Genomic DNA, 22,057 nt, shown 5'->3' with positions numbered 1-22,057 from the left:
CTTCATCCTTCTCAGAGGACATTGCCCTCTCAGGGTTGTTTCCTCTCCCAGCAATGACCATTTACGCTTCACAGGGGCAGACTCTCCCGCCAAGTCCATAAACCTGCACTCTGTGCAGAATCAATGCCCATTTGCAGCTGCTAATGCATTAATAACAGAAACGTCCGTGGCCATGACCTACCTGAGTCATTACACACTAATCATAGGAGGCAATTTCAACCAGATTGACTAGTGATCGGTGTCCTCCCTGACGTCCAGGCAGGAGGACACATGACTGCCTTCACAACCCCGCAGCAGATGGCCCGAGAGCATAATCACACACTACAGCCAGCGCAGGTCTGGCTCCAGGAAGGGGAATCTCCATGTCTTGCATGCAAAGCTGGGCTTTCTCGCCTGGAAGCTGTGCTCCAAATGCTCGTCTTTCATTTTGGAACAGAATCCACATCTCAGTGACCTTCTTTGTGCTCATTTTAAACTTATCACACAGACAACTCTCTGAAGACGTGCAGGAAATGAGATTCACCTGCACCTGAATGACTCTAACATGCACCACCGTCCACAAGCCACTGTCATTCCTTCTCCACTTTCCTCTGCAATCCCTGTCCAAGTATATGGTCCAAAGCTGTGGTCATCATGGGCTTGTGATTTGTGTTATTATTTCTTCCCTGAGGCTGCTTTAAGTATTGTTTTTTATTCACATTGCTCTCTCATTCCCTGTGATCATCATTATAATGGCCACACAGTATATCATCAGGATGATGTTTTTCTCATTTATCTTAGAATATCTAGTAGTTTCTACTTTTCTCACTAATACCAGAATCACTAGAGTTAATTAGTGCCTATAGAGTTTTCAGCTTTGGGGTAGGTGCCTGAGAAGTATTAGTCAAAGGATAGAAGCATCTTTATGACCTTGGATGTATTTTGCTAACTCATTTTTTTTTTTTTCTTTTGAGACGGAGTCTCGCTCTGTCGCTCAGGCTGGAGTGCAGTGGTGCGATCTCGGCTCACTGCAAGCTCTACCTCCCGGGTTCACGCCATTCTCCTGCCTCAGCCTCCCAAGTAGCTGGGACCAGAGGCGCCCGCCAACACGCCTGGCTAATTTTTTTTTGTATGTTTGGTAGAGACAGGGTTTCACCGTGTTAGCCAGGATGGTCTCGATCTCCTGACCTCGTGATCCGCCTGCCTTGGCCTCCCAAAGTGCTGGGATTACAGGCTTGAGCCACCGCTCCCAGCCGCTAACTCATTTTTTAATGGATGTTGCACATTTATAGTCAGTTCATTGTATTTTGGGCTTTCTGCTCTTAGCTGCTTATTGTTTCTTTGCCCATAATGAGGACTCAGATTATGTTTAAGAGGAACTAGGCAATGAGTTACAATATGCGTCAAACAGAATCTATACCTTTAAGAAACTCACAGAATAGAGAGGGAATCTTGGTTAGAAAATAACTCACTGCTCTATGACATGATAATGTCCAAGAAAAGAGAAAAGAGTTTCAGAATACATAGATTGTGGTACAAGACATGATTTCTGATACAGACCCAAGCCAGGAGCCTCTCTCCTTGACTGATCTGAGATGAATGCTATGTTATTTCTCGACAAGGGTTAGGAGAGGGTGGAAATGAGGGGTCTAATGGTTCTCCAGTCCTGTGGATTACTGTTCTATCCATAAATTGATGTATAAGAACTTTGTTGCATGCACTGTGGTCCCGGTCTAGTTTTATGGGGCGTACACTCTGACAGTAGCTTCCGAAAATTATATAGGTGGAAATGTATAAAGGTTGTGCCATTGTCGGTCTGCAATTGCGAAAATCTGGAACCAGCCCTAATGTGCATCGATCAACGAGTGGATAAAGAAACTGTGTGTATGTGTGTGTGTGTGTGTGTGTGTGTGTGTGTGTGTGTGTGTGTGTGAGAGAGAGAGAGAGATAGTGTGTGTATATGTGTATATACGTTATATATGTGTGTGTCTATATATGTAAACTGTATACACACACACACACACACACACACACACACACACACACACAATGGAATACTACTCGGCCATAAAAAGAAATGAATTAATGGCTTTTGCAGCAACCTGGATGGGATTGGAGGCTATTATGCTAAGTGTAGTAACCCAAGAATGGAAAACCAAATATATGTTCTGACTCATAAGTGGGAGCTAAGCTATGAGGATGCAAAGGCATAAGAATGATGCAATGGACTTTGGGCACTGGAGGGGAAAGGGTGGCAGGGAGATGAGGGAAAAAAGACTACAAATTGGGTTCAATGTATACTCCTCGAGTGATGAGTGCACCAAAATCTCACAGATCACCACCAAAGAACTTACTCATGTAACCAAATGCCACCTGTTCCCCCCCCCAAAAAAACCTATGGAAATAATTTTTTTAATGTTGCACATTGTGAGGTCAAATAAGCTAGGATTCTTTCTGGGTGTTTATGCTCAATAGACCCAGTGGGTCACATCTAGTAGTTCATTAAGATTTAAATGAATGAAGCAGCAGTCCCGGTAGAAAATGTACAGCTTTGGAGACAAACAAATGAGGATTCAAATCTTGGCTCTCTGTTCACCATGTATGCAAAGTGGGAAAGTTACTTAATCTTTCTCAGCTCCAGTTTTGTCTTCTCTCATGAGGATGACAATAGGAACCCACAGGTCTCTTGTGAAGATTAAAAATTCCTTTTTGGGAGGAGGGGATGCCTGTTAGGGATAAACCTTTTAGTACAAAGAGTGGGACCCGGGGAGTACAGCTTGGGCAGTGATCATTTCAGCAAAAGGGAGTCATGATTACTGCTCTGCTGCATCAGAGAAAACCTTGTGCTCTGATAAGGAAGAAGAGAGAAGAGAGGAAATGAAAGGTAAGGATCCAACCAGCACGTGGATGGGAATCAGATGTTTATGTGAAAGGAAGAGTTCCTAGGAAACCAGTAGCTGCTTCTGAAGTTCAATTTGAAGTGGTTTGCTGTGTGGTCAGCCAATCTCCCCGACTCCGTGTGCCCTTTTGTACCCTTTCCCCTAAAGTTAACCGTTCTTTTCAAAACTCACACTTGAAATGGTTTGAGAGTGATGAAGGATGGAAGTTATTTGAAGTGCTGAATTCCTACCTGACTCCATGAAGTGGAAAGCAGGTGTTGTTCCTAGTAATTGTTAAGATAGCAGCTAACACGGTGGAAGTTTTGCTCATGGACCAGGCTGTGTACTAAGAAGTTTACAAGCGTCACCTCATTTCATCCTTATAATGACTGAGTGAGATAGGTTCTGCTAGTTATTACTCTTCTACAGATGAGAAAACTGGAACTGGAAGAGGATACATGGATTGCTCAAAGTCAGACAGTATGCAAAAGCTGGAGCTGAGTTTGAATTCCAGCCATCTCAACTCTGGAATCTATATTCTTGACCACTGTACTAAACTCTTTCTATGTGCAGAACTCTGAGACAAAAGTGCCAGTGGGACTATAAGTCTCATGAAAGAAATAGTGACAAAGACGATTGTCTTCATCAGGAGGTGGATTTGAGGATTCTGGTGCCTGGAGACCTCAGCTAATGTCTAGGTTAAGTTTACAACTCCACCTCTTCAAAAGGTGGGTGAAGGCCGGACGTGGTGGCTCATTCCTGTAATCCCAGCACTTTGGGAGGCCAAAATGGGTGGATCATTTGAGGTCCGGAGTTCAAGACCAGCCAAGCCAACATAAACCATGTCACTTCTAAAAATACAAAAAGAAAAATTAGCTGGGCATGGTGGCACACACCTGTAATTCCAGCTACTTGGGAGGCTAAGGCAGGAGAATCACTTGAACTCGGGAGACAGAGGTTGCAGTGAGCCAAGATCACACCACCGCATTCCAGCCTGGGCGACAGAAGTGAGACTCTATCTCAAACAAACAAACAAATAACAACAACAACAAAAAACAAAAAGATGGATGAAGTTGATGACTGGTATGATTTAAAAAATATCGACTTCTAATGTATAGCTTTCTTTCATCTTTCCCTTCTTCCCCATGCAAAGAAAGATGAGGAACATGAGCATACTATACTATAGTGTATGTCTGTAGCTTAATACTACATATCTGTAGTTTAATACTTAGTGTGCAAATATTCTAATAAAAAGTCATAAGGATAGGGAAGTAAAGGAAGGAGAACTATTCCAGTCTAAAGTTTAAAAATACCTTATTATTCAAAGCATATGGTCTTACCCCTGCGTAGCGGTGGCTGAAACAGATTGCAAGCTCCTTTCCTAAGGCTGACTCTGCAAACATGAGGTTTTGAAGAACTTGAAGGTTTCACACCTGCACAAAGGCTCCCAAGAAGCCTCGCACAGCAGCCCTCGTAGTACTGAGCTCAAAGTCACTGACGATTCTGTTCAAACCCTCTATTCCCCACTATGAAGGCTTTGATCTGGGGTATGGTGAAAGGTGAGGAATCAGAAAAGGGCGCCTACCATTCGTGTGATGCTCTTCCACATCTCTTCCTTACTGGAATTGCTCTCTCACTGTATCAAGCAGGGAGCTACAGCAATTCATTCATTCAACAAATACATCGTGAGCGCTGTTCTGTGCTAGGCATGTGCTCACCGCGAGAGATACAGTGGGAAAACCAGATACGCATACTGCCTAGACTCAGGGGTCTTACTTTCTCCAGAGGAAGCAAATATTAGATAAGTAACTGTACAATAAAATAGTATAACTACGAATCACGGTGAGTGCTGCAAGCTAAACACACAGCATGTGATAAGAATGTATGCAGGGGGGGCGGAGCAAGATGGCCGAATAGGAACAGTTCCAGTCTCCAACTCCCAGCGCGAGCAACACAGAAGACCGGTGATTTCTGCATCTTTAACTGAGGTACTGGGGTCATCTCACTAGGGAGTGCCGGACAATCGGTGCTGGTCAGCTGCTGCAGCCTGACCAGCGAGAGCTGAAGCAGGGCGAGGCATCGCCTCACCTGGAAGCGCAAGGGGGAAGGGGATCCGTTTTCCTAGCCAGGGGAACTGAGACACACAACACCTGGAAAATCGGGTAACTCCCACCCCAATACTGCGCTGTAAGCATACAGGCACACCAGGAGAATATATCCCAATCCTGGCCGGGAGGGTCCCACGCCCACGAAGCCTCCCTCACTGCTAACACAGCAGTCTGCCGCGATCTATCCGCAAGGCAGCAGCGAGGCTGGGGGAGGGGCGCCCGCCATTGCTGAGGCTTAAGTAGGTAAACAAAGCCGCTGGGAAGCTCGAACTGGGTGGAGCTCACAGCAGCTCAAGGAAGCCTACCTGTCTCTGTAGTCTCCACCTCTGGGGACAGCGCACAGCTGAAGACCAACAGGGGAAGTAGCGGGAGCCGGTGCAGACGCGAACGACTCTGTCTGACAGCTTTGGGGAGAGCCGTGGATCTCCCAACGCGGAGGTTGAGATCTGAGAACGGACAGACTGCCTGCTCAGGTGTGTCTCTGACCCCTGAGTAGCCTAGCTGGGAGAAATCCCCCACTAGGGGCAGTCTGACACCCCACACCTCAGAGGGTGGAGTACACCCCTGAGAGGAAACTTCCAAAGGAAGAATCAGACAGGTACACTCGCTGTTCAGCAATATTCTATCTTCGGCAACCTCTGCTGCTGTTACCCAGGCAAACAGGGTCTGGAGTGGACCTCAAGCAATCTCCAACAGACCAACAGACAGTCCTTCTGACTGTCAGAAGGAAAACTATCAAACGGGAAGGACACCTATACCAAAACCCCATCAGTACGTCACCACCATCAAAGACCAGAGACAGATAAAACCACAAAGATGGGGAAGAAGCAGGGCAAAAAAGCTGGAAATTCAAAAAATAAGAGCGCATCTCCCCCTGCAAAGGAGCGCAGCCCATCGCCAGCAACGGATCAAAGCTGGTCAGAGAATGACTTGGACGAGAGGAGAGAAGAAGGCTTCAGTCCATCAAACTTATCAGAGCTAAAGGAGGAATTACATACCCAGCGCAAAGAAACTAAAAATCTTGAAAAAAGAGTGGAAGAATTGACAGCTAGACTAATTAATGCAGAGAAGATCATAAACGAAATGACAGAGATGAAAACCATGACATGAGAAATACGTGACAAATGCACAAGCTTCAGTAACCGACTCGATCAACTGGAAGAAAGAGTATCAGCGATTGAAGATCAAATGAATGAAATGAAGCGAGAAGAGAAACCAAAAGAAAAAAGAAGAAAAAGAAATGAGCAAAGCCTGCAAGAAGTATGGGATTACGTAAAAAGACCAAATCTACGTCTGATTGGGGTGCCTGAAAGTGAGGGGGAAAATGGAACCAAGTTGGAAAACACTCTTCAGGATATCATCCAGGAGAACTTCCCCAACCTAGTAGGGCAGGACAACATTCAAATTCAGGAAATACAGAGAACGCCACAAAGATACTCCTCCAGAAGAGCAACTCCAAGACACATCATTGCCAGATTCACCAAAGTTGAAATGAAGGAAAAAATCTTAAGGGCAGCCAGAGAGAAAGGTCGGGTAACCCACAAAGGGAAGCCCATCAGAATAACAGCAGATCTCTCGGCAGAAACTCTACAAGCCAGAAGAGAGTGGGGGCCAATATTCAGCGTTCTTAAAGAAAAGAATTTTAAACCTAAAATTTCATATCCAGCCAAACTAAGTTTCATAAGTGAAGGAGAAATAAAATCCTTTACAGATAAGCAAATGCTTAGAGATTTTGTCACCACCAGGCCTGCCTTACAAGAGACCCTGAAGGAAGCCCTAAACATGGAAAGGAACAACCGGTACCAGCCATCACAAAAACATGCCAAAATGTAAAGACCATCGAGGCTAGGAAGAAACTGCATCGACTAACGAGCAAAATAACCAGTTAATATCATAATGGCAGGATCAAGTTCACACATAACAATATTAACCTTAAATGTTAATGGACTAAATGCTCCAATTAAAAGACACAGACTGGCAAACTGGATAAAGAGTCAAGACCCATCAGTCTGCTGTATTCAGGAGACCCATCTCACATGCAGAGACATACATAGGCTCAAAATAAAGGGATGGAGGAAGATCTACCAAGCAAATGGAGAACAAAAAAAAGCAGGGGTTGCAATCCTTGTCTCTGATAAAACAGACTTTAAACCATCAAAGATCAAAAGAGACAAAGAAGGCCATTACATAATGGTAAAGGGATCAATTCAACAGGAAGAGCTAACTCTCCTAAATATATATGCACCCAATACAGGAGCACCCAGATTCATAAAGCAAGTCCTTAGAGACTTACAAAGAGACTTAGACTCCCATACAATAATAATGGGAGACTTCAACACTCCGCTGTCAACATTAGACAGATCAACGAGACAGAAAGTTAACAAGGATATCCAGGAATTGAACTCATCTCTGCACCAAGCGGACCTAATAGACATCTATAGAACTCTCCACCCCAAATCAACAGAATATACATTCTTCTCAGCACCACATCGCACTTATTCCAAAATTGACCACATAATTGGAAGTAAAGCACTCCTCAGCAAATGTAAAAGAACAGAAATTATAACAAACTGTCTCTCAGACCACAGTGCAATCAAACTAGAACTCAGGACTAAGAAACTCAATCAAAACCGCTCAACTACATGGAAACTGAACAACCTGCTCCTGAATGACTACTGGGTACATAACGAAATGAAAGCGGAAATAAAGATGTTCTTTGAAACCAATGAGAACAAAGATACAACATACCAGAATCTCTGGGACACATTTAAAGCAGTGTGTAGAGGGAAATTTATAGCACTAAATGCCCACAAGAGAAAGCAGGAAAGATCTAAAATTGACACTCTAACATCACAATTAAAAGAACTAGAGAGGCAAGAGCAAACACATTCAAAAGCTAGCAGAAGGCAAGAAATAACTAAGATCAGAGCCGAACTGAAGGAGATAGAGACACAAAAAACCCTCCAAAAAATCAATGAATCCAGGAGTTGGTTTTTTGAAAAGATCAACAAAATTGACAGACCGCTAGCAAGGCTAATAAAGAAGAAAAGAGAGAGGAATCAAATAGATGCAATAAAAAATGATAAAGGGGATATCACCACTGACCCCACAGAAATACAAACTACCATCAGAGAATACTATAAACGCCTCTACGCAAATCAACTAGAAAATCTAGAAGAAATGGATAAATTCCTGGACACTTACACTCTCCCAAGGCTAAACCAGGAAGAAGTTGAATCCCTGAATAGACCAATAGTAGGCTCTGAAATTGAGGCAACAATTAATAGCCTACCCACCAAAAAAAGTCCAGGACCAGATGGATTCACAGCTGAATTCTACCAGAGGTACAAGGAGGAGCTGGTACCATTCCTTCTGAAACTATTCCAATCAATAGAAAAAGAGGGAATTCTCCCTAACTCATTTTATGAGGCCAACATCATCCTGATACCAAAGCCTGGCAGAGACACATCAAAAAAAGAGAATTTTAGACCAATATCCCTGATGAACATTGATGCAAAAATTCTCAATAAAATATTGGCAAACCGGATTCAGCAGCACATCAAAAAGCTTATCCACCATGATCAAGTGGGCTTCATCCCTGGGATGCAAGGCTGGTTCAACATTCGCAAATCAATAAACGTAATCCAGCATATAAACAGAACCAAAGACAAGAACCACATGATTGTCTCAATAGATGCAGAAAAGGCTTTTGACAAAATTCAACAGCCCTTCATGCTAAAAACGCTCAATAAATTCGGTATTGATGGAACGTACCTCAAAATAATAAGAGCTATTTATGACAAACCCACAGCTAATATCATACTGAATGGGCAAAAACTGGAAAAATTCCCTTTGAAAACTGGCACAAGACAGGGATGCCCTCTCTCACCACTCCTATTCAACATAGTGTTGGAAGTTCTGGCTAGGGCAATCAGGCAAGAGAAAGAAATCAAGGGTATCCAGTTAGGAAAAGAAGAAGTCAAATTGTCCCTGTTTGCAGATGACATGATTGTATATTTAGAAAACCCCATCGTCTCAGCCCAAAATCTCCTTAAGCTGATAAGCAACTTCAGCAAAGTCTCAGGATACAAAATTAATGTGCAAAAATCACAAGCATTCTTATACACCAGTAACAGACAAGCAGAGAGCCAAATCAGGAATGAACTTCCATTCACAATTGCTTCAAAGAGAATCAAATACCTAGGAATCCAGCTTACAAGGGATGTAAAGGACCTCTTCAAGGAGAACTACAAACCACTGCTCAGTGAAATCAAAGAGGACACAAACAAATGGAAGAACATACCATGCTCATGGATAGGAAGAATCAATATCGTGAAAATGGCCATACTCCCCAAGGTTATTTATAGATTCAATGCCATCCCCATCAAGCTACCAATGAGTTTCTTCACAGAATTGGAAAAAACTGCTTTAAAGTTCATATGGAACCAAAAAAGAGCCCGCATTGCCAAGACAATCCTAAGTCAAAAGGACAAAGCTGGAGGCGTCACGCTACCTGACTTCAAACTATACTACAAGGCTACAGTCACCAAAACAGCATGGTACTGGTACCAAAACAGAGATATAGACCAATGGAACAGAACAGAGTCCTCAGAAATAATACCACACATCTACAGCCATCTGATCTTTGACAAACCTGAGAGAAACAAGAAATGGGGAAAGGATTCCCTATTTAATAAATGGTGCTGGGAAAATTGGCTAGCCATAAGTAGAAAGCTGAAACTGGATCCTTTCCTTACCCCTTATACGAAGATTAATTCAAGATGGATTAGAGACTTAAATGTTAGACCTAATACCATAAAAACCCTAGAAGAAAATCTAGGTAGTACCATTCAGGACATAGGCATGGGTAAGGAATTCATGTCTAAAACACCAAAAGCAACGGCAGCAAAAGCAAAAATTGACAAATGGGATCTAATTAAACTAAAGAGCTTTTGCACAGCAAAAGAAACTACCATCAGAGTGAACAGGCAACCTACAGAATGGGAGAAAATTTTTGCAACCTACTCATCTGACAAAGGGCTAATATCCAGAATCTACAAAGAACTCAAACAAATATACAAGAAAAAAACAAACAACCCCATCAAAAAGTGGGGAAAGGATATGAACAGACATTTCTCAAAAGAAGATATTCATACAGCCAACAGACACATGAAAAAATGCTCATCATCACTCGCCATCAGAGAAATGCAAATCAAAACCACAATGAGATACCATCTCACACCAGTTAGAATGGCAATCATTAAGAAGTCAGGAAACAACAGGTGTTGGAGAGGATGTGGAGAAATAGGAACACTTTTACACTGTTGGTGGGATTGTAAACTAGTTCAACCATTATGGAAAACAGTATGGCAATTCCTCAAGGATCTAGAACTAGATGTACCATATGACCCAGCCATCCCACTACTGGGTATATACCCAAAGGATTATAAATTATTCTACTACAAAGACACATGTACACGTATGTTTATTGCGGCACTATTCACAATAGCAAAGACTTGGAATCAACCCAAATGTCCATCTGTGACAGACTGGATTAAGAAAATGTGGCACATATACACCATGGAATACTATGCAGCCATAAAAAAGGATGAGTTTGCGTCCTTTGTAGGGACATGGATGCAGCTGGAAACCATCATTCTTAGCAAACTATCACAAGAACAGAAAACCAAACACCGCATGTTCTCACTCATAGGTGGGAACTGAACAATGAGATCACTTGGACTCGGGAAGGGGAACATCACACACTGGGGCCTATCATGGGGAGGGGGGAGGGGGGAGGAGGGAGGGCTTGCATTGGGGAGTTATACAAGATATAAATGATGAATTGATGGGTGCTGACGAGTTGATGGGTGCAGCACACCAACATGGCATAAGTATACATATGTAACAAACCTGCACGTTATGCACATGTACCCTAGAACTTAAAGTATAATAAAAAAAAAAAAAAAAAAAAAGAATGTATGCAGACTGTGGCCATTTAATGTAGGTGATCAAGGAAGTGATATTTAAATGGATACATTCTAGGGCAAAGTCTCTGGGCGAGGAGCAAGACGTTGGTGCTTTCGAGGAATTAAAGGATGGTATGGTTAGAACAGAGTCCTGGAAGGGGACATAGGATGGAATTGAAAGAGCAGATATGAGAAAGATAACTATCCTGAAGGTACCGACTTCAGATTTCAGCCTAAGTGCCTTGGGCAGGTATTAAGGGATCTGAAAAAGTAAGGAAGTTAGTAATACTTGTGTTTTTTAAGGAAGTATTGATTTGGCTACTGTGTTGAAGAAGGCTTGAAGAGGAGGCAGAAGGAAAAGTTAAGTGGGTTATTGAAATAGTCTGGGGCCAGGCCCAGTGGCTCACACCTGTAATCCCAGCACTTTGGGAGGCCGAGGCAGGTGCATGTGGTCAGGAGTTTGAGACCAGCCCGATCAGCATGTTGAAATCCCATCTCTAATAAAAGTACAAAAAATTAGCTGGGCGTGGTAGTATGCACCTGTAGTCCCAGCTACTGGGGAGGCTGAGGCAGGAGAATCACTTGAGCCCAGAAGGTGGAGGTTGCAGTGAGCCAAGATTGCGCCACTGCACTGCAGCCTGGGTGACAGAACAGGACTCTGAAAAAGAAAAAATGTCTGGGAGGGAAGGATGACATTATCTTGGAATAGGGGTGAGTTATGGGAATGGAAAGAAATTGAGGGATCCTCCATTTCTCTCTCTGTCTCTCTCTCTCTCTCTCTCTCTCTCTCTCTCTCTCTCTCTATATATATATATATATATATATATATATATAAAATGTATCTCTATATATTATATATAATAATACATGTATCTGTATATAATAATATATGTATCTATATCTATATATATATAATCTATCTGTTAGTCTATTTGTTTTCTATTCAATATTGCATAATCTCAACCATTTGCTCAATTATCTGGTACATCAGAGAGTGCCACCAGTATGTTCTAAGTCCTGTAGAAATCATCATGCCTTTTTTTTTTTTTTCCGGTTTTACCATTTATTTTTTAAAATTATGTTTATTTATGTATTGCCCTGGAAATGTACAAATAGTTTATTCTTCCGCTATTAAAGTTTGCTTGGGCGGGGCGGGTCTTGCTGGTTTCTGAGTCTGCCTTGGCTGCCATCTTCCATCCTGCCTAGGATGGCACCATTTGTTTCACATAAGTTTCTCATGCATGGGAGGCTGACATTCTTAATAGTTCTGTCACTCCTGTTACAACAGGCTGCTGAAAAGATACAAGCGATGCCTGGAGGAGATAGGGCCATCTCAGCGGTTTGTGTAACACCAATGGGGTGTGAGGTAGCAGGAAAATAATTAGTTTAGTTAGATGTAAATGGAAGACGGATGAAGAAACTGCTAATATGTGGATGCCTGGGAGGAGGAGTGGCCTGCCTCATTTAAGGTTTGAGGAAGAATAATTGAATGAATAGCTATGAAAATGAAAGCAATATTAAGAGACTTGTATGGCAACGTAGAAGGCCGGAAGAGCTAAATTCAATCAACCAGCATTTACTGAGTGTTTATTATGTACCTGCCACTGTGTGAGGCATTTTAGCTACACTGGAGGGAAAAAATAATGCTAAGACATAAAGAAGACTTTAGACTCTCCCTGGGAGTCAAAATTTCAGAACATATGAATGCATCAAGCAGATATTAGACAGGTTGAGTAGCAATTGTAAGCTACATTAATAGGCAAAACTATTAGGGATGGCAGGAATAATGTTGAATATAAGAGACATGACTGACTCTGTGACGATAGTTGATTTAAATTCTCTGAACATTACTTCTTTCCTTTATAACATGTTCATCTCACAGAATAGTGTGCCTTTACATCTTCGTACAGACACATACACACACACATATCACACATCTACTCAAGGCTTTTGAGGCCACATTAGGGGTTCTGGGAACAGGAAGGTGGTGGAGAAAAATTCCCTCTCCTAAGCATTTAGTTTATAGAAGTCTACTATTTTAGTGAATAGTTCAGAGAAGTTAAAGGTGTTCAGAGAAGAAAAAGTCAGCATAAACCATGCCATGGACTAGATGGGTAGATGATAGGTGTTGGAAAACATGCAGAGATGAATCTTTCATTGAAGATGCCCATCTCTTGTGAAAGTTGTAGAACATAGATAATCAATATATTAGCTACACCTTACAGAACATGAGCCATTTTAACAGATCATAATCATTATTTAATATGTTGCTGAGAGTTTTTATTGTATTTTATTATTGATCCAATGTCATGTTTTGAGGTCTTTGACATGTGACGTTCTTTTTCTCTTTCTTTTTTGAGACAGCATCTTGCTCTGCCACCTAGGTTGGAGTGCAGTGGCATGTTCTCGGCTCAATGCAACCTCTGTCTCCCGTGCTCAAGCAATTCTCCTGACTCAGCCTCCCAGGTAGCTGGGACTACAGTCATGTGCCACCACACCCAGCCAATTTTTGTTTTGTATTTTTCATAGTGACAGGGTTTCGCCATGTTGGCCAGGCTGGTCTTAAACTCCTGAGCTCAGGTGATCCACATGCCTCAGCATCCCAGAGCACTAGGATGACAGGTGTGAGCCGCTGCGCCCAGCCAGACATTTTTTCCTCTTTCATATTGTTTAAAGCTCTTTTGTTCTTTGAATCTGATAGTTCTGTTGTTTTAGTCCTGAGATTTCTCCATTTCTTGTCTGCTTTTTATTCAGTGTGTTTTCAAATCTCCCATTGTTATCATAGCTTCTCTTTACCTCACATTCTTTTCTATCACTTGTCAAATTTCTCATCAGCTTTTCATCCTGGGTTTTTCAGAGTTTGGTTTATGAAATGGTCCATTCATTTCTACACCTCTGAAGACTCTTAAAATTTAAAAAAAAATCAGAAATGGATACAGACTTGTTTTCATGGGTGGAATTAAGTTTAGAATAGGTGACATGTTTAAATTTTTAGATTGCAGACATTAGGAATTGACTTTTAAAAGATGTTACATGAATGAATGGTTAGAAAGCAGTGACATCTTTTCTAGAAAGATACTTTTCATCTGTCAGATTTATTTATCAGTTAATAATAAAGTGATTTTTTTATATCACTAGGTGATTTTCTACTGCCTCATTAGTTGAAGAAATAAAAAGACAGCCACCCTATGCTAACCCACAGAGGGGCATAACTACTTAGTATCCTGAGGGCCAAAGAACAATTAAAGTAAATTAAAATTATTTTATTTTATTTTTGGCGGGGGTTGGGGGGAGCAGAAAACAGAATGACTAGACTCAGAAGGATTCTTCTAGAGAAATATTTTAACCATTGAGTAAATTTTCCTTGATTAAAGAAGGAAATAAGAACTTGGAGAGGAAATCTAAGTATTACTTTAGGGTTATTGAGAAATGCCGGCTAGTGGTGCTTGGAAAGATAAGGACAACTTGTCAGCCACTCCACAGAGAAGTAGTTTTATTAAAAGTCAACGAAAGTGGCTGGGCACGGTGGCTCACGCCTGTAATCCTAGTGCTTTGGGAGGCCGAGGTGGGCGGATTTCCTGAGCTCAGGAATTTGAGAATAGCCTGGGCAACATGGTGAAACCCCGTCTCTACTAGAATACAAAAAAATAGCCAGGCGTGGTGGTGTGCGCCTATAGTCCCAGCTACTCAGGAGGCTGAAGCAGGACAATTGCTTGAACCCGGGAGGCGGAGGTTGCAGTGAGCCGAGATCACGCCACTGCACTCCAGCCTGGGCAGGAGAGCGAGAGACCATCTCCGAAAACAAAAAACGAAAAACAAAACAAACAAACAAAAAAGTCAAAGAAATATGCCAGAATGGTCATTATATATTGAGAAATCAGATTCAACATCCCATAGATTTAGGCACTCTCACATCTGTGTATCTGGATTGGGTCAGAGGGAGTTTTGTTCCAGGCTGAGTGAAATAAGACAGAGCACGGGCCAAGTAGATTTCTTCTTGCTTGCCCGTTCTCATTCATAGAGGATCCTTGTAGTTCTGTTGAGAAGAATTCATTGGAGCTCAGCTGGAAAGTGCTGTGATTGATTAGCAATGTCTTCCATGGGTACAGGAAGGGGAGGTGGTAGGTAGCATATGTGCCAGGTCTTGCCATTCTGTTCTAGACAGAAGAAACTTTTCCCCTGTGGTCAAAGAGGGAGAGCTATTTGTCTGGAGACTGGATCTACTTGGGTTGGTGAATGCATTTTAAGATGACCTGGTGTCATATTACTGTCAAGCAAGAGAGAACAATGTCATTCTAGAGTCTCAGGAGTAATGTTGCAGTTCAGTTGGGAATACCTATTATGCCTGTTAGTATTTCTAACTAAATCTTCTTTTAATGTGATAGCTTAATTGTAGGAAAATTTTTCTACAGTTTTGTTTAGGGAATACTGTTTGCTTAGCGCTTCATCAATTTATACTATTGGATTCTGTTGCCGATGACACTCGCATTGGAATGTGTGTTAGACACGTAAGGCAGACCGGAAGATGGTTCCATTCATTTCAGAGAAATGCGAATCAAAAGTGAATAGGATGGCTTTGAAGGTGGTAGTCTTATTTTTGAATGTGCGTCAGGCCCCAGGTGGTAGGTCTTGTTACTGCGTGCTGCTGTATTCTTCATGCATCTCTCTAAACAAATACGTCCTCAGGGAAGAGAGCCAGGAGAGAGAGGAGGTTCTAGAAATGTGCTGTTGGTAAATATACCTAAAGACAGTGACATTTCCTTAACCATGTTCATCATAATGAGAAATGCAGTGAATATGAAAATAAAAAATAAAGCCGGGCGCCATCGTTTATGCCTGTAATCGCAGCACTTTGGGAGGCCGAGGCTGGTGGATCGTGAGGTCAAGAGATTGAGACCATCCTGGCCAACACGGTGAAACCCCGTCTCTACTAAAAATACAAAAATTAGCTGGGCATGTTGACGCGCGCCTGTCACCAGAGCTACTTGGGAGGCTGAAGCAGGGGAATTGCTTGAACCTGGGAGCTGGAGATTGCAGTAAGCTGAGATTGCACCACTGCACTCCAGTCTGGGGGATAGAGCAAGACTCTGTCTCCAAAAATAAAAAAAAAAAGAAAGAAAAGAAAAAGAAAACCAAAATGGAAAAGATGTAGTAAAGACAGAGAACCTGCATTGTGATACTTTCTATGTCCATCATTGTTCTCCAGGTATTGCCTAGTTTTCCACCCTCACAGCAGGCAGATGCAGGGGGTGGCAGAGGCAGCATGCTGGGAGAGTGAAGCCCATTCACAGTGGAATCGAGCCCTCATCTTTGAACCCGGTCTCTGACTTTGGCAGCTTCTTGACCTCTGTGAGCCTTGGTGTCCTCCTTTGGAAAATGGACCAACAAATGGATACTTGCAAATAAGAAGGCTTACATAACTGATATATCTTTAGTCTCAGTTGAAATGGGGACACTATGGCTCTGAGAAGTCAAGACCCACTGGTAAGTACATGTCAGAGCTAGTTTTGAGCTTCAGCGTTCCTCCTGCAGATCTGATATCTCATGTTGTGCTATAGAGAGGGCTGGATTTATAACCTAGAGAGGGTTGAATGTTGAGTCTAAAACTAGTGCTTCAGTTCCAGCCTCATCACTCACCACCCAGGAGAACTTTGCCAGTTCTCAACTTCCTTGGCCTCTGTCTCCTCATCTCTGAAAGCCATAACATTCTGTAAAGAGGTGGGGGAGAAATTGGATGAGATGATAGATGTGGAGACGGTTTGCACAGCAGGACAGGCTATGCAGTGGGAAAGTACCATTGTAAGCAAGACTAGATATGTAGCTGCAGAAGGTCAAAGAAGACACAGAAAATTCTTTAACACCTGAGTGAAAATGATCCATGACAAATGAAGTTACTTCATTTAAAAAGAGCCTAGTCAGAGTTTTATCATATTTAAGAAATATCATTTATTGGCAATCTGCTATCTGCAAAATCACTGTTCCAGTTTTTCTTTGTGATCCCGAGCTGTTTACTTTGCAACGTTTATTTTGAAGGAACTCAAAATGGCATTGAGAAAAGCATTTTTCAGTCTGACTCGTTTTTTGGAACCCAAGAGTTTAGAGCACTTTATGTTACTCAACAATTTATTTCCATGGAGGGAGTCTATAACTGCTTTATATTTACCTGTGTTATGAATTTATGCATTTCTGAAGAAATCCGCCCACCATATGGCATGTTGATTCTCCTTTCTCTCATTTCCCCCAAAACACCAAAGAAGGAGGGCCCTATGAGGTTCAATGGTCTCATTTAATGGTGCCTTTAAAGTAGATATGCTGATGCCAAGTCTTTCTGTATTATGCCTTCCCAACAGGGATGGCTTCTTAGCAGTGAATCTGAGATGAGTAATTTGAATCACCGCCATCCTCCTGAAAAGCCAAAGCTGTTCCAGGGTGACCCAAACCAGAACAAAACTAAAATGTGTACAGGTGATAGAACGAGAATACGAATATATGTTGTGGGCTGGGAGAGTCACAATGGCAAAGGAGTGGAAATAAATGAATGGGGGGAAATGAGTGGTGTGGAAGTAAGTCTCTAAACAGAGAGTTGTACACCTGGGTGCCACATTCTTACAAGCAGCCCGGTAGAGGCAGATGTACAGGCTACAAAGACACATGCTGTCAAGCAGCAAGTACCGCTTATTGTCTCCATTTTCTCTCTAATTAATATATGTCTTAGGAAAGATTAGGTAATCACCTGGCACCACACATCTTTATAAGACCATCTCTGTAAAAAAAAAAAAAAAAAAAAAAAAGAAAAAAGACGTATTAAAGCGACAGTGGCAGATAGAATCATAAGAAAAGTGTTCCATGTTGAGAGGACTCCTCCTGCCTGTTTTTGAGAATCCCTCCAAAGGCATCCTGTATGTCTGCCTTGTGAGGAAACACCCTTTGGGTACCAACTCATCAGTATCAGGAAGGCAGCATGCTCATGTCTCAGTGCCAATGCATGCCAACTCACTGAGTGGGTGGCGTTTTCACAAAGTCAGAAAAGTGAGAGTTTTGTTCTCAAGGTTTGGTTGTTGTGTTTCGTGATGTGTGAGCAATACTTTGGACAATTTTATCCAGATGGTTTTGTCCAGGTAATTTTTGTCTGCAATATATGAAATATATGATCTTTTACTATCAGATACCTTTGATCACTGTTTTTTAGTGGTGAGAATAAGAAGATATCTTCATTTTCCATTAAGTATAATATTTTATGAATATTTTCCCCACCTCTTCACTTGAATACCTTCCCACTCCAACACACAGACCTACATCTGTATTCCCTTTGATCCACAATTATAAGCTTTTGAAGGGATTATATCAAGATTACCTATTTTTTAATACCATGTTAATAATTAGACAACTTGCCAGTGTTGAAGTTTGTTAAAGTCGTCCCCATCACAATTCCTGAGCTAATTACTAGAATATCAGTCAGTAGGTTCTAAAGCAAAAACTCTGGGGGTGTGCCTAGATGGAAATCTGAATTTTTAATAGACAGATGAGTTGGTCTTTAATAATAGTAGTTTGAAAACTAACACAGTTCAAGCAAAAACAAATTCTCATACAATTGAGCACTGGGACCAAAATATTTTTTTTAAAAAACTTGGTCACTGGATGAAATCTAAGTTCTTGGCTTTCTCTTAAAGAGTACTTTAAAGGTTAGAAATCCCCAACAGAGGCTACCCGTTATGTAATTCCAAATTCATTCCTCTTCTAAGACACACAATAGCGCTCAAGAGACCTGAAAAAGTTAGTTCTTCTCCCAAGAGTGCATGTTTAACCAACTTCTCAAACCAGGTGACCATTATTATTGTTTATGTTCACTTTCAAAAGCATAGAACAATTTGAACCTGTAGAAATGTGTCCTAAGGAACTTAATCTTTTCTTTTGTGGTAGGTGCACAATAAAAGTTTTGTTCATTGAATAAATGAGTCAAGAACTCATTCTCATAATGCAGGAGAATGAAATGGGAAGGGTGGTAGGGGTGAGGGGTGGCACATCTCTAGGAGACTGGCATGATTACAGATTTGGGTAATTCCCAGGATCGAGTAGCCTGGGGCAGACTTAGACAATTAGATAGAAGGATCAGGAGTGGAATGGAATATGGCAAGAAATGTATGTGCATGCAATGAAAGATGGCAGAAAACAAAATCCATTGATTCAATAAATGAATATTTTATGGAATGCTTACTGTATGCCAGGCACTGTGCTGCTGAGGAAGGCCAAGTTGACAGGGTAACTGACCATGCCAGGATTTCCAGAATTGAGGAGTGTCCTGAGAGGTAGGACTTCCATACTAAAGCTAGGAAAATGCCAAGCAACCCAACCTGAGTTGATCACCTTGAACTTGAAGAAGTACTGTGATTATAAGAAGTTTGTTGCCTGATGTGTGCGGCAAGTCAATAGGAGACACTGGGTTACAGCAGAGAAAGTGGTTTAATTATGGGGCTGCTGAACGAGGAGCAGCAAACCTCAAATCCATCTCCCGGAGGAGCTGAGGGCTAGGGTTCTTGGAGAGGGCTAAAGTGTGGAGATCATGCATTGATCAAAGACTTCATGGTGAAGTCATGGACAGGGAGGTAAACAGTATTCGCATGCTGATTCTGTTCCTCTATGGGAGGTCTTTAAACTGGTTGGCATCAGCTGTTGCACTGGAATTTTGGATCTGATAAACATCTTAAGCAATTCTTTTTTTTGTTTGTTTTTTTTTTTTTTTTGAGACAGAGTCTCACTCTGTCACCCAGGCTGTAGTGCAGTGGCACGATCTTGACTTACTGCATCCTCTCCCTCCCATGTTCTAGTGATTCTCCTGCCTCAGCTCCCGAGTAGCGGGGATTACAGGTGCCTGACACCACGCCCAGCTAGATTTTTTTGTATTTTTAGTAGAGACAGGGTTTTACCATCTTGGCCAGGCTGGTCTTGAACTCTTGACCTCATAATCCACCCACCTCAGCCTCCTAAAGTGCTGGGATTACAGGCATGAGCCACCACGCCCAGCCCATCTTAAGCAATTCTTAAACAAAAGCTTTATGATTCTAGTATCAGAAATCCTATCTACAGGAACAATGGGGATGCATAAGGTTGATATCTAGTGACTTTCAGTTAGAAGGAAGTGGGTCAAAGTGCAGCCTGATTACTGCTTAATTATGACCATATTTCTGGCCAGAATTCTTGTTAACCATGTGAGGATGGCTTCAGTGCTAACAAGAGTGATGAATAGTATGGTTGCTAAGGGTTCATGAAACAGGCCTTCTGACTCTCTGCAGCAAGGGGGAAGTGTAGGGGTTGGGGGAGAGTTAAGCCTAGCTCACTCATGGCCTAAATTAGTTTCAGGTGTTACCGGAAAGGGGTTTGGATCCAGACTCTAAGAGAGGGTTTTTGGATCTCAAGCAAGAAAGAATTCAGGGCAAGTCCACAGAGTAAAGTGAAAGAAAGTTTGTTAGGAAAGTGAAGGAGTAAAGGAGTGAAGGAGTGAAGGAGTAAAAGAACGGTTACTCCATAGGCAGAGCAGCCCCAAGGGATGCTGGTTGCCCATTTTTATGATTGTTTCTTGATGATATGCTAAACAAGGGGAGGATTATTTATGCCTTCCCTTTTTAGACCATGTAGGGTAACTTCCTGATGTTGCCTTGGTATTTGTAAGCTGTCATGGTGCTGGTGGGAGTGTAGCAGTGAGGACGACCAGAGGTCATTCCCATCGCCATCTTGGTGTTGGTGGGTGTTGGCTCCTTTACTGCAACCTGTTTGATGAGCACGGTCTTTGTCTGTATCTTGTGCTGACCTCCTGTCTCATCCTGTGGCTTAGAATGCCTAACTATCTGGGAATGCAGCCCAGTAGGTCTTAGCCTCATTTTACCCAGCCCCTATTCGATATGCCTCTGACGCAAGAGTGAGCCAGGGAAAGAGAGACATTCAAGGGAGAGGTAACAACACTTCTGAGGACCTGGGGGATCACAAGCATTAGGAAAACCAGAAGAAAAAAAGGGAAGGAGTGGACAGAGAGTGGCACAAAATGAAGCCACAAAGATGGGCAGTGTCCACTCTCTCCAGGGTCTTGTAGGACATGTGTTAGCTTTCCACTGATGCTGCATCAAATGATCACAAATCATTGGTTTAAAACCATGCAAATTTTCTGTCTTACATTTCTGGAATTTAAAAGTCTATCATGGGTCTTACTGGGCTAAAATCAAGGTGTCAATGGGGCAGCATTCCTTATGAACTCTCTATGGGACAGAACCTGTTTCCTTGCTTTTTTTGGAGGCTAGAGGCTGCCTGCATTCCTTGGCTTGTGGCTTCCTTCCATTTTTCAAAGCCAACAATGGCGAGTTGAGTCTCTTTCACATCAAATCCCTCTGATACTGACTCTTCTTTTACCTCCTCCTTCTCTATCTTGTATAGGAGAATGAGTAAAAGGAGGTTGAGACTTGCTGGGCAGCATTCATAAGGAGGTTAGGGATTCCTAGCCTCTAGATATTTATGGTTAAGGGAACAGATTAATAACATTTACTAAACAAACCCAGGCTCAAGAATGTCCTGTTATCCCCATATCTTGAAAACAAAAGGATTCCTAATTTTGCTTTAAAGATAATAATGCTGATTCTTGCAAAATATAGTAATTAAGAAAATTAATCCTTTATCACAAACCCTCATAGTAAAGCACACTCCCCATTATTATTATTTTTTTGTTATCCTATATATAAACAAGCATTGTACATAGGGTGGCCAGGTTCCCCCTCTTACATTATGAATGTCCTACTCTCTGTGGAGTAGCTGTTCTTTTTTTTTTTGAGACGGAGTCTCGCTCTGTCGCCCAGGCTGGAATGCTGTGGCCGGATCTCTGCTCACTGCAAGCTCCGCCTCCCGGGTTCCCGCCATTCTCCTGCCTCAGCCTCCCGAGTAGCTGAGGCTACAGGCGCCCGCCACGTCGCCTGGCTAGTTTTTTGTATTTTTTAGTAGAGACGGGGTTTCAACATGTTAGCCAGGATGGTCTTGATCTCCTGACCTTGTGATCCGTCCGTCTCGGCCTCCCAAAGTGCTGGGATTACAGGCTTGAGCCACCGCGCCCGGCCTGGAGTAGCTGTTCTTTCACCACTTTACT

General features: G+C 42.2%; 1 pseudogene; it reads left to right on the top strand.

Annotated features, from left to right (window-relative positions):
- Positions 1–270: 270 nt before the first annotated feature.
- Positions 271–22,057, top strand: part of LOC115895269 — a 58,046-nt pseudogene continuing 36,259 nt past the window's right edge.

This window comes from Rhinopithecus roxellana, chromosome 20 (genome assembly GCF_007565055.1).
Source record: "Rhinopithecus roxellana isolate Shanxi Qingling chromosome 20, ASM756505v1, whole genome shotgun sequence".
Taxonomy (NCBI): Eukaryota; Metazoa; Chordata; class Mammalia; order Primates; family Cercopithecidae; genus Rhinopithecus; species Rhinopithecus roxellana.
This window is presented reverse-complemented; position numbering and strand designations above follow the sequence as displayed.